Source organism: Orcinus orca, chromosome 12, assembly GCF_937001465.1.
Source record: "Orcinus orca chromosome 12, mOrcOrc1.1, whole genome shotgun sequence".
In the NCBI taxonomy this organism is placed as follows: Eukaryota; Metazoa; Chordata; class Mammalia; order Artiodactyla; family Delphinidae; genus Orcinus; species Orcinus orca.
This window is the reverse complement of record NC_064570.1, coordinates 10,603,499-10,618,190: the sequence shown is the minus strand read 5'-3', so window position 1 is coordinate 10,618,190 and position 14,692 is coordinate 10,603,499. Positions and strand designations below refer to the sequence as shown.

The following is a 14,692-nucleotide window of genomic DNA, read 5'->3' as shown; positions in this document are numbered from 1 at the left end:
AATGGTTTCCTAACTTGTGTGTCCGTCATGCCATATCCGTTCCTCAGTACGTGTCTTACTATACTGCTTTGTATATATTCACTTTCATATCTAGCTCACCACCACCACAAGAATGGAGCTTTATTCACATTTAGATGCCTACTGTCCAGACATTCAACAAATTCGTACTTTAAAAAAATGAATTCATTTGGGGAAGTTAATCTCAATGGTCATTGATCCAGCCCTGGTTGGGTTCCAGAAAGTGCAGACAACTTTCTCAGGATCACATGTGTGGCCAGCATCCGACTCAGGTAGGTCCCCTTGTTCCTGGTCCAGGACTCTGTTATATATGGACATAATCAGGCCACATTACTGCCCCCACAATGCATGTGCCACGTTTAACACACAGCAGTTTTAGAAGAGCAACTCAAGGTGACGACTTAAACCTGCACATCCTCTGACTGACCAGGACCTCCACACCTGGTGACTCCCTTCTCTGTAGGTGCCTCACAGCAGCTGTGGCCAAGATCTACATTTCTGAAAATCCTTCTCCACCTACGAACCCACTACTCCGAGATCAAACCTCAAAAGTCTCTCACAGTTAGGGCTCCGTGACCTGTTATCTTTCAAAACCACCTTACGTGTCAGTAATAATCTTTCACCTTCTGAAGACGTAAATCAAAGCTTTGGACATCACTAGCAAAAACCAGCTTTTCATTATTTCTGCCTATTATAACCACAAGTGTTCAGATAGCACCTTTCAGAGCTGCTGAGGCAGTAAACAATAACAGAACATCTTTACTGCCTGATAATGAGAAGCAACTTACCTTCATCAAAATAAATCTCGGCAGATTTCAACACCCTTGGCAAGAGCTAGAGAGGATAAAAAAGAAAAACAAACCTTAGTGGAATGATATTTATATCTTTTATTTATGTCCTGCTTTTTAAAAATAGGCACCTCACACCCTAAATACAGGCGAAATCTGCTTTCAAACAGCTAAGGAAATTTGTTACCTGCTTAGTAATTTTCTTTTATGTAATTCAGAAAAAGTTAAGCCAAACTACAGACTGAAACCTCTGCCACAAACTCCCTATCAGCCCTAGGATATCTGAGGCCCATTTAAAGAACCAACTGAGGGTTTTTTTTAAAATACCCATGTCCTAATACATTTTAAGAGGTTATCTTCCCCTCTTCAGGAAAGATAGGGCTTAATTTTTAGGACTTCCAAAAATAGGTGCTTCTACACTCTTCATGTCAGAATCCTACCTGGAAAAAAGACGGCAACAATCTATGTAAAATATATTTGCATTCTATAGATATTTTAAAGATACTTTTATACTTGTTTCATATCTTTAAAATAATCCTGTATTGTAGAACAGAAGGGGAGAAATGTTGGGAAACTGATCTAGCTCAATTTACAGGTAAAGAAACGAAGTCCATAACAGGTATTATCATCCCCACTTTTCAAATAAGGATGACACAGTCCTGAAAACGTTAAGTGACTTCCCAAATTCACAATGAGCACAGAAAAATGACCGAAGTCCAGGCCTTCTACCTTCCTATATAAGTCCTTTCTTTGGCATTAGGCTGACATCTGCATTGAACAAATTCTCTTAATTATATTCTCTATGCATTTCATAAATTTTAATTAAATGAAAACAGTGACAACAGACTATTAAACTATTATACGTTAAGCATCTTAAGGTTATCACAAAAGGTACGAAATGAAATGACTGACTGGCATTTATAAGGGAAGTACTCTGCTTTTCAACAGCTTTTCCCCAAACCTTATTAAATATCTTGGTCTGGACTTTGCAGGAACGGTGTACAAGGGAACAATTTGAATAGGCCTGCATAAAGTTTGAGAGGTTGTTAATATAAAGTTCAGGCTCCTCCCCAATATGATTTCTTAGGGGATATTTTCCCTACCCCTCACTGAGGACAAAGTCTGCCATCATTTAAGGATGCACCAATGACACCAATAAACCTGAAACCAAAAGTTTCCAGAAAAAAAGTATACAGATACACTTAAAATACACTTAAAATAATTTAGTCATGAACCACTATATGGACAATGGCTAAGCCAATATTTCAAGACAAATGTATGGAGAAATTTATCTGCCACAGGAGAAAAATGACAAGATCCCAGGGGGAATTTTTTTCCATCTTTGGAAAAAGATTTTTATCTGTGGGATTGAAAACAAGAAAAGCTCTCCAAAGCATTAATAAGGATAGGCAGAACCCACTGTTACTCACTTAGCTACAAATAGTAGCCCCCAAGAAAATGATCCATTCAAATAATAATCTCTTAAAATGATATTTGACTATTATATGCCCAACGTGGTTTGTGTTGAATTTAATTTCCATCTAAATTTAAAATACAAGAGACATCCAAAGCCATTATTTCATTTGGAGTTGAATGAAGTAAGTCATTTGGAAGTACAGTTTAATTTTTTAAAGTCATAGCATAACTAAGGAAGTTTTCATCATTTCTACTTTGGAAATACACAAGAGCAGCCTGGAATGCTTAAAGGTAAAATGCAATATAGCATTATAGAAAGGAGCAAAATTAAGTCGTCAGATGTATTTGCTCCATTAAAGTAAAATGAAAACTACTGTGATTAGAGCAGTTTGAGAAAAATGGATGTAAGATACTTTCTGTTTAAATTATAGCAACAGCTACAATCAAAAGAGCACTTTGCTACTTGCTGGATAGCAGGAAGGTTGTTTTTGCATGTTGTTTGGTGGTTTTTTGTTTTGTTTTGTTTTTTATTGTAAACTGGACAGCCTCGGAGCAGGCCAGTCATGCAGCCCTGCTCCAGCCCGTGTCCAGTCTTCCTGAATGGCTCTCCTGAGAAGCAAGGGCTCTGCAAAGCTCCTTGAAAAGGCCACAGGAGAGAAGAGACCCAGGAAATCTAATCATGCCTGTATGGCCAAAAAGAACCAGATGTAGGAATGAAAACGTCCATCAAATTCATGGAAAGGCGGCCTCAGCTGCTCTCTGTTATCAGTCACAAATGGCTCTGCTGGCTTCTTCAGGTGGAGAAAGTTTAACCCACTGATACTGAGAAAGGCAAATGTATGGGTTTTTTTTTTTTAATTCTTATTTGTTTTAAAAATAAAGATAATACCTTTTTTTTTTTGCAAAACATCAATATAAACCAATCAAGACTGAAATATATAGACTGAAAAACTAAATCCATCCTGCACCCCTCATAAGCATTGGTTGTTTCTCACAGAGTTTTCTAGAATTTTCACACATACAGGAGAAGAATATGCCAGTCACAGTCTTCTGCACACACTTTCCCACTCTTTCCCTTGATCTTTTCTTGACCAATAGCCTCCAGAACTTTTGAGGCAGAGTACAGACTCTGAGCAAATATGTGAGTAGCAATAATAATTTTTTATTACATTATAGTTTATGATTTTATTTCTATTAGATCATTATAACTTTCAGTATAAATTATTCTCTAGCATTTCTTCTGAACTAGAAAAAAACCTTGTTTGAATTCTTGTGTAAACTCACCTTTATTCCACTCTCTAAAGAGCCCAGCAGTACATGGAAAATTGAAGATGGACTTCTACTTGGTACCATAGATAAGTCTGCACAGTGTTTCCCAAGTTTGTCTGATAATATAAATTACCTGAGCAATGATTTAAAACATAGACAGTCAGGGTCTCTCCTCTGGAGACTTTTACTTCTTACATCATAGATGGGGCCATTTGATCCATTTTTTTACCAAGAACTTCAGGTGATTCCTATAATTGGGTGGTGTGGTAAACTCTATTTTATGCAATAGGGCAAATTCAGGATTCACTACTCCTGAAGGAAAGCGGGAAGGGTGTGGACAGAAATGAACGAGAAGAAATACATCATAAATAAACAGACAAAAGCTAAGAAATATCCTGCCTCACTCTCTTTTCATTTCTGTGCAGATGAGGGGACAAGGGTGACCATAACTCTACCTTTTTTAGATTTCTTATGAGTTTCCTGTTTATCATTTTGTATACCTACCTCTCTCCATGTAGTTACGAGCAAAACAACTTTTACATACCCCACACGGGGGAGTCTGAATAATTAAGAGTAGGAGACAGTGTGTCCTTTTATGCAGGACCTAGAATGAGGAGGGCCCTAGGTTTACAGGCCAGCAGAGAAGAGGCCCCAAAAGTGATTCTGAGGATGTGTGCACTGACAGAAGTTCTAGAAAGTTGTTGCAAACTGGAGTGCAGCGGAGCAGGAAAAAAATGATGGAAGCTGTTTCATTTTGCTGTTTATTACGATGTGACTGCGATCTGAAGTCCCAGGAATCTCCCAGCTCTCCTCACTATCCTGGAGCCTCTCGGGAGGCAAGATGAGAGCACACTGCCGGACCACACTTGTGCGCTAATGGTGGCAAAAGGTGTTTCTGAAGGACTTGACCATCTCCATCCTGGAAGACTCCAAGCATCTGTTTCCTACATTCACATGGACACTTGCTGGATGTTACACCTGAACTTCTTATAAATGAAGATCCCTCTTTCCCTTGTTATTCATGTAGGGGACTCCACACAGCCTCCTTCAAGCCTGAGGGTCTAGGATATAATTCACTCTATGATAGAAAGGAATATCTGTTCATTTAGCAGTTGTCACTGCAAGGAAATATTTCAAACACATTTGTAGTGAATGATCACGCTATATGGCACAGTCAAATTGATATGTGACGTTCCCAGAATAGTGAGCAATCAATACTGAATGTACTACAAATCACGGGGCCCCAGGCTGAAGAGGGAATGATGCTTCCATACACCAAGAAATGAATTTGTGCGCCAGATTGTAAGAGAAACGTACCGATTGGTCTGGGTGGTGGTTGCATCACTTACAATGTATGCTGAACAAATAATACTGCTGCCCAGGACAGGACAGCCACGCACAGGAGAGGTGTGACCCAGAGGATGACCACCTTTTCCCCTGTGTAAGGTGATGTTTGGAGAACACAGACTGGCCTTTGGCATCCCGCAAGCTGCCCCAGGACCCAAGTTGTAATAGGGCTCCACTTGAAAGAAAGGATTTTGCACTTTTATTGAAATCCTGTTGGATGGTTCATTTAACACTTACCTGTCTCATGGTTTTCTAATTTTTAAACAGGCCATCTTTTAAATGGAGTTTGCTGTTTATTTAGAAACTCTGCATCCTCCAGTATCTACTCTACACCACTGCCCAGGACGAAGGGAATTACAAACACAGCAAAAAGAAAGCAGGATTATTTTATATTAAATAACAACTGCTTAAAATGAAAATTTGGAAGCTAATCATTACTGGCTTATGACCTTATTAATACTTCGCATAATGGTGATTTAATAAATATCCTGAAGGAAAAAACACTTACTTTTCAAGGTCTTAACCTACTTTCATGAAGTAACTACCTTAAAATAATCTTGTTAGATATATGCAGTTAACTGTAATGAATAATCAAAAAGCTATCTCCTCTCAATGACAAGACATAATAATTAATGAATTCCAACATTGAAAACTAAAATGTATTAGACTAATAAGGCACAAATATATCATAAAGGATTTACAACTACACTACTCATATAAATCATTTTAAAAAATAATGGTTTTTCTATATATGAAATAGATTTATTTATAGAATATCAAATATGTTAAAATTGAGAAAACAGTTTTAATAAATATTGATATGATACTTAATCATATTGCTTTTTTCTGTTTTCCATCCTTAAGAAAAATTACCATCATTTTAACATGTCTAATCATTTTACCTTAACTGGAATATAATCAATTCAACATTATGCAATACATTTTTTAAAACTTTACATAATCTTATTGAAAAGAATATTACATTTTATGTATATGCAATTTAAATGTTAATATAGTTAAGCTATCTATAGTCTTTACAATTACAAAGTAATACATGCTCATTGAAAAAATATTAGTAAAAACAGAAAAGAGCAAAGAAAACAAGAATCTCCCATAATCGTCACACAAGGGTCACCAGTAGTAATATTTTGGGATCCAGGTGACCCAATTTGGATAGGAATAAAATACATCTTTATATCCTCACTCAAATTTTGCATTTCCTTTAATTATCAAAGTAGACAATAAACCACAGTAGTAGCAACAGGTAGGTTATCTTAATAGAAAGGGAAACTTAAAAAAAAAACTTGTATTTCTAAAACTGAAAAATACAATATCTGAAATGAAAATTTCACTGAGTATCCTTAACAGCAGATTAAACACTGAAGAAGAAAAGATCAGTGGACTTGAACCCAGGTCAAATAGAAACTACAAACCACAGTATTATGAGCAATGCCTGTGACCTTACCATCAACAAGGATCACATTACAGTTACTGAAGATGTCTTAGGACATCATTTATACTCATCAATACTTTGAAATTATATTATTAGACCTGTCACTAAATGACATGTTATAATAGTGTCTGTGTGTAGACACATGACATACAATACGGCTGGCCTAGTATTTGTCACATCTGTACCTGGTACTGCTTTAGCCACAAAGGAGTGAAGTAGCACATTCTCATAACTGAAATTACACTCAAATAGCTTTGACAAAAGACTCTCAGTTTGGGCCATGATGGAATAATAGGTATCAGACTTATTTACCACTGTAAACACTAAACTTCACAAAATGTATGAAGCAATTATTTTCAACCACTGGCAACACAAATCACAAGGCTGTGATCCATGAGAAAAGGGAAACACATGAGATAAGTTCCATATCCACCCTCAGTTTTCTACATGCAAGAACCTTCCAAAGTGCAGCACACAGAAGTGAAGCCAAAAGAGAGATTAGTGGTTTCACTGGGAAAAGGAAACAAATAACCCTGTTTGGGGCTACCAAGGCAGCTGGAATTTACAAGTCAGGAGAAGTTGGCCAGTGAAGGATCCCCAGAAATCTGCATGGGGCCCCCATGAGGCTTTGGATAAAAACTATGCTGTGCATGTTCAAGGAAAGATGCCAAGAAGCCCAGCATGAAGGAGCCACTGGGAGGTCTGACTAATATTCTGAAAGTTTCATCATGCTAGAAAATGAAGCACTGACCAAGCAAAGTGGAGATCCCATGATGAATACCTGGGGTTTTCACTTAAGACCTAAGAAAATTCACACTTTAAGAGTAGTTCCACTCTGGGGCTTCCCTGGTGGCGCAGTGGTTGGGAGTCCGCCTGCCGATGCAGGGGACGCGGGTTCGTGCCCCGGTCCGGGAAGATCCCACATGCCGCGGAACGGCTGGGTCCGTGAGCCGTGGCCGCTGAGCCTGCGCATCCGGAGCCTGTGCTCCGCAACGGGAGAGGCCACAGCAGTGAGAGGCCCGCGTACTGCAAAAAAAAAAAAAGAGTAGTTCCACTCTGGATTAAACTGAGCCCCTTAATTAACTACTTGACACAATAAAAATTAATATCCTTTAAACATAAAGAACATAATCCAAACTACCAACAGCTTACATCTACAATGTCCAGTAGACAATCAAAAAATACTAGACATATGAAAAAGCAAGAAAATGTGACTCATAATCCAGAGTGAAAAAATCAACATAAGCAGTCTCAGAGATGACACAGCTATTTGCATTAGCAGACAAAAATTCTGAAATAGTTTTTTCTAAATATGTTCAGAGATTTAAAAGAAAATATGAAGAAATAATTGAACAGATGGGGACTCTAAACTGAAAAATGCTATCTATTTGAAACAACCAAATGAAATTTCTAGAATTGAAAAATAAAATATGTGATAAAATATTCTTTGAATGGACTTAAAAGCAGATTGGAAAATGTGGAAAATATTTATGAACTTGAAGACAGATCAATAGAAACCAAGAAAACTGAAGCACAGATTGAAAATAGCCTAAATAAGATGAACAGAGCCTCAGTGACCTGTGAGAAAATATCAAGTAGTCTAACATATGTGTAATTGTTATCTAAGAATGTGATGAGAGACAAAATTGTGACCAAAACATTTTAAGAAATAATGGCAAAAATTTTTTCCAAATTCCAAATGCACAGAACCAAAGAATTCAATGAAACCCAAGTATACACACACCAAAAAATCCACACATACATACCTCATATCCAAAGTTGCTGAAAATCAAAAATAAGTGAAAATCCCAAATGCAGACAAAGAAAAAAGACACATTACATACAAAGAACAACAAAAAGAATGAGTGTAGTGTTCTCATCAGACACATAAGCCAGAAGACAATAAAATGATATCTTTAAAGTGGCAAAGGAGAAAAAACCCTTAAACTAGAATTCTACATGCAGCATAAATATTGTTTTAAAATGAAAGTAAAATAAAGACATTTTCAGATAAAACCTGAAATATTTGGTTAACAGGAGACCTTCACATTAGGATTAAAGGAATTTCTTCAGGCTGTAGGAAAACTGTATAAAATAGAAACTCAGATTTACCCGAAGGAATGAACAATGCCAGAAATTGTAAATATGTGGGTAAATATAAAAGACTCTTCTTATTTCTTAATTCCTTTAATGGAAAACTGACTAAAGAAAAACTTAATAGGAATCCATCTGGGGATTCATAACATACATAGAAATAAAATGCACGACAACAATAGCGCAAAGGATGGGAGCATATAAAAGAACTATATAGTTGTAAGGTTCTTATATAACATATCATCACATATACAGTGGTTAAATATTAATTCAGGTTAAACCAGGATAAATTAAGGATGCATATTATAATCTCTACAGCAAATACTAATAAATAAAACAAATACTAATAAATAAATACTACTACTAATAAAACTCCTGCCAATAAGGAGTTCCCAGATAATATTCCCCTATTGTGGTAGGTAAAATAATGACCCCACACACACACACACACACATACCAAAGATGTCCAGGCCCTAATCCCCAGAACCTGTGAATATGTTGTGTCACATGGAGAAGGGAACTCTGCAGATGTGATTAAATTAAAGATCTTGTGATAGGGAGATTATCATGTTTTGTCTAGGTAAACCCAATGTAATCACAAAGGTCCTAATAAGTGAAAAGTGTCAGAAAAGCAGATGTGATCATGGAATCAGAGGTCAGAGTGGTGTAATTGCTGGTTTTGAAGATGGAAAGAGGCAATGAGCCAAAGAATATGGGCAGCCACAAAAAGCTGAAAAAGCAAAGAAATGGATTCTCCCCTCAAGTCTGAAAAAGAAATGCAGCCATCCTGCTTAAAACTTGATTTTTGCCCTGTGAGACTCATTTTAGACTTCTGACCTCTAGCACTATAAAATAGTAAATTTGTATTGTTTTAAGTTACTAAGTTTATGGTAATTTGTTATAGATGCAATAGGAAACTGATTACAGTGATATAGCTAAAAAACTAATAGAAGAGATAAAATGGTCAATAAAAATATTAGATTAACTTTAAAAAAGCAAGAAAGACAGCAAAAAAGAAACAAAGAATAAAGGGAAAAACAAATATCAATACCTTTCAAAAGACTGAAATTATACAAAGTATGTTCTCTGACTATAATACAGTTAATTTGAAATCAATTTTAAAAATCTAGAAATTCTCCAGATATTTGGAAATAGTGCATCATACTTCTAAACAACCTATTACTTGAAGAAAAAATCACAAGGGAAATTAGAAGATATTTTAAATTGAATAATAAAATATAGCTAATATATCAAAATGGGTGAGATGTAACTAAAGCATTGCTTAGAGGAAAAATTATAGCTTTAAATGTTTATATGATAAATGAAGAAAAGTTTAAAATTAATTATCTAGATTTTCAACTTAAGAAGCTAGAAAGCAATGAGTAATTTAAACCTGAAGTAGAAGGAGAAAATCCTAAAGATCAGGGCAGAAATAAATAAAATGAAAAACAGACAAATAATAAAAAAAAATAACACAGTCAAAAGTTTTTTCCCTTAAAAATATTAGTACAGTTGAATAACCCTTAGCAAGACTGAACAACAAAAACAAGAGCAAGAAAAAAAAAAAAACACACACACACACAAATTGCCAAACTGGTAGTTTCTAATATAGTTAAACATAAATTTACCCTGTGACCCAGAAATTCCATTCCTAGATATCTACCCACGTGAAAGTAAAATGTATTTCCACAAAAGGACATACAAGAATAATAGCAACTTTATTCATAATAGTCAAGACCTGGAAATAACCAAAAATTCTATCAAAAGAGAATGGATAAATCATTTGTTTAAAATGAAATACTACTTGGGAGTAAAACTGAATGAACAACTAATATACACAATTAAATAGATATTGATCAAAAACAATAAAATAAGCAAAAAAAGGCAGATACAAGAAAGTACATACTACGTGACTATATTTGTATAAAGTTTTGAAATGAGCAAAAAGTAAGCTATAGTGATAGAAATCAGAAAATGTTTGAGGGGGGAGGAAATAGGATTATGCATTAGTCAAAACTCATTGGACTCTACCTTAAGATCTGTGCTTTTCATTGTATGTAAGTTATACTGCAGTGTTTAAAAATCTAAATAACATATTAAAGAATTAAAGATCTAGAAAAAAAAAGGTTGGAAGAATTCTTATGTTCCTTGAGAGAGCCTACTGTCATCCAGTAAAAAAAAGCTATGGAGGCAATCTGTTCCACTAACAATGGTAGATCTTTGTAAATTTAGATTTTCACTACTTGTAACGATCACAAAGAAATCAAAATTGATTGGATGTTCAACATGAATGAGTGTTGCCTTGGTAAAGACCATCTCACAATTTAACGTTCTTATTCAAGCTAAGCTACCACAGCTTTCACACTGATTTGTCACTAAAAGGTAAAATTTAACTTTAGTATGGCTATATTTAAGGGTCTTATTATTCAGTGTGATAATTAAAAAGTACATATATAGTTACATCAAAATTTTGTCTTGCCTCTTCAATAAGTGGTGCTGGGAAAACTGGACAGCTACATGTAAAAGAATGAAGTTAGAACACTCCCTAACACCATACACAAAAATAAACTCAAAATGGATTAAAGACCTAAATGTAAGGCCAGACACTATAAAACACTTAGAGGAAAACATAGGCAGAACACTCTATGACATAAATCACAGCAAGATCCTTTTTGACCCACCTCCTAGAGTAATGGAAATAAAAACAAAAATAAACACATGGGACCTAATGAAACTGAAAAGCTTTTGCACAGCTAAGGAAACCATAACAAGATGAAAAGACAACCCTCAGAATGGGAGAAATTATTTGCAAATGAAGCAACTGACAAAGGATTAACCTCCAAAATTTACAAGCAGCTCAATATAAAAAAAAAAACAACCCAATCCAAAAATGCGCAGAAGACCTGAATAGACATTTCTCCAAAGAAGATATGCAGATTGCCAACAAACACATGAAAGGATGCTCAACATCACTAATCATTAGAGAAATGCAAATCAAAACTACAATGAGGTATCACCTCACACTGGTCAGAATGGCCATCATCAAAAAATCTACAAACAAGAAATGCTGGAGAGGTTGTGGAGAAAAGGGAACCCTCTCGCACTGTTGGTGGGAATATAAATTGATACAGCCACTGTGGAGAACATTATGGAGGTTCCTTAAAAAACTAAAAATAGAACTACCATATGACATAGCAATCCCACTACTAGGCATATACCCTGAGAAAACCATAATTCAAAAAGAGTCATGTACCACAATGTTCACTGCAGCTCTGTTTACAATAGCCAGGACATGGAAGCAACCTAAGTGTCCATCAACAGATGAATGGATAAAGAAGATGTGGCACATATATACAATGGAATATTACTCAGCCATAAAAAGAAATGAAATTGAGTTATTTGTAGTGAGGTGGATGGACCTAGAGACTGCGATACAGAGTGAAGTAAGTCAGAGAAAAATAAATACTGTATGCTAACACATATATATGGAATCTAAAAAAAAAAAAAAAATGGTCCTGAAGAACCTAGGGGCAAGACAGGAATAAAGACGCAGATGTAGAGAATGGACTTGAGGACATGGGGAGGGGGAAGGGTAAGCTGGGACAAAGTGAGAGAGTGACGTGGACATATATACACTACCAAACATAAAATAGATAGCTAGTGGGAACAGTCGCATAGCACAGGGAGCAGCTCAGTGCTTTGTGACCACTTAGAGGGGTGGGATAGGGAGGGTGGGAGGGAGATGCAAGAGGGAGGAGATATGGGGATATATGTATATATACGGCTGATTCACTTTGTTATAAAGCAGAAACTAACACACCATTGTAAAGCAATTATACTCCAATAAAGATGTTAAAAAAAATTTTTGTCTTTTAAAATCTTAATAAGTACATTTAAATATAATTAGTTTCTTTTGTTATCCTATTTTTATGCATTTAAAAACATTAATTTTAGAAGGAATTCATAGACTTCATGAGACTTCATGGAATAAAATAGGTTAAGAACTCATGGAAATTAAAAAAAAACTCATGAAAATAGTTTTAAACTCTACATGAAATACACATACAAAAATGGAATCATTTTATACTATTTTATAACTTGATTTTTTATTTTTCTTAATAAGTCCATGTCATTAGTCTTTTACAAGACAATTAATTTTATTTAATTGTATCATTTTCCATTCACCAGATATCCCATAATTTTACCAGTTCCTTGTATTTGGAAAACTGGAATGCATCCAATCCTATAATTATTTTAAAGAATAGATTTTTCAATTAATTCCAGCATAATGTCTTTGTATCTTTGTGTGGCTGAGTCCAACCTTTTCATGATTGATGAGAAATGTGATCCTCACCAAACAGAGGAATTACAAATCCCATGTGGTTAAGGAGAAAGGATTCCTGGGTTCCTATGACACTTCAGTTAGACATCTTTAAAGTACCAGTTACATTCCACCAAATAATATATTTTATTCAATATTTTTAAAATATGAGTGCCTATTATGTACCAGGCAAATGAAGAGTAGGAGGGATTGCAATTTTTAATAGGTTGAACAGTGAAAAATCTCACTAAAGAAGATAAAAGAGAAAACCATGCAAGGATATCTGAGAAAGAGTCTTCCAAGCCTGAAGAATAGCAAATGCAAAGGTCCTGAGGTAGGAGTGTGCCTGACATGTTCAAGGTAGAGCAGGAAGACCAATATGGTTGGAATGGAATGGGAAAAGGGAGAGAGGCAAGAGATTATGTCAGAGAAATAATGGCAGCCAGCCTGCAAAGGGCTTTATTGGCCACTGAAAGGACTCTGGCTTTTATACTAAGTTCAGTCAGAAATCATCAGAGGGCTTAGAGCAGAGAAGGGACTTGATCTTCTTATAAACCAACAGAATTACTCTGGTGCTATACAGAGTAAAGGCTATAAGGGGATGAGGGGAAAAGCAAATATACTAGTTAAGAAGTTATGGCAAACCAAAGTGATGCACAGATTCATTGCTATCCCTATCAAACTTTTAATAGCACTTTTCACAGAAATAGAAAAATAATCCTAAAATTCATATGGAACCACAAAAGACCCAGAATAGTTAAAGCAATCTTGAGCAGAAGAGCAAAACTGGAGACATCACACATTCTGATTTCAAACTATATTACAAAGCTATAGTAACCAAAACAGTATGGTATTAATGTAGAGCCAGACACCTAGATCAATGGAACATAATAGACAGCCTATAAATAAACCCACATATGTATGGTCAACGAATTTTCAGCAAAGGCACCAAGAATATGCAATGGGGAAAGGATAATCTCTCCATTAAATGGTATTGAGAAAACTGGATATCCACAGGCAAAATAATGAAATTGGACCTTATCTTACACCATACACAAAAATAAACTCAAAATGGATTAAAGGCTTAAATGTAAGACCTGAAATCGTAAAACTCCTAGAAGAAAACATAGGAGAAAAGCTACTTGACACCAGTCCTGGCAATCATTTTTGGATCTGACAACAGAAGCACAGGCAACAAAAGCAAAAATAAACAAGTGGGTGGGACTATAACTTAAAAAAATTTCTGCAGCGCAAAGGAAATAATCAACAAAGTGAAGAGGCAACCTGCAGAATGGGAGAAAATATGTGCAAACCATATCTGATAAGGGGTTAATATCCAAAATATATAAGAAACTCTTACAATTCAATACAAAAAAAAACCCAATTTAAAAATGGACAAGGGAACTGAACAGACATTTTCCCAAAGAAGATATACAAATGGCCAACAGGTACATGAAAAGATGCTCAACATCACTAATCATCAGGGAAATGCAAATCAAAACCACAATGACGTATAACCTAACACCTGTTAGAATGACTATTATCAAAAAGATAAGAGATACAAATGTTGGCGAGGTTGTGGAGAAAAGGGAACACTTGCACACTGCTAGTGGGAATGTAAATTGGTACAGCCATTGTGGAAAACAGTATGCAAGTTCCTCAAAAAATTAAAAATAGAACAATCCTACTTCTGGATGTATATCCAAAGGAAATGAAATAATTGTCTCAAAGAGATATCTGCACCCCCATGTACATTGCAGCATTTTTCACAATAGCCAAGATACAGAAACAACCTAACCATTCATCACAATGATTGGATAAAGAAATGTCATATATAGAGAGAGAGAGAGAGAGAGAGAGAGTATAACAAATAGTGTATATATACATATATATAATGAAATATTATTCAGCCATAAAAAGAAGAAAATTCTGCCATGGATGACGCTGGAGGGCATTATGGTAAGTGAAATAAGCCAGACAAAGACA

At 35.4% G+C, this 14,692-nt stretch overlaps 1 long non-coding RNA gene across 1 annotated transcript in view; it reads right to left on the bottom strand.

Annotated features, from left to right (window-relative positions):
• The window catches only part of LOC125960674 (uncharacterized), a 299,417-nt gene that overhangs the window by 198,549 nt on the left and 86,176 nt on the right, over positions 1-14,692 (bottom strand). The window contains exon 2 of the long non-coding RNA XR_007470591.1: positions 807-852. This is a non-coding gene — a long non-coding RNA (uncharacterized LOC125960674). The remainder of the gene's footprint in view (positions 1-806; positions 853-14,692) is intronic.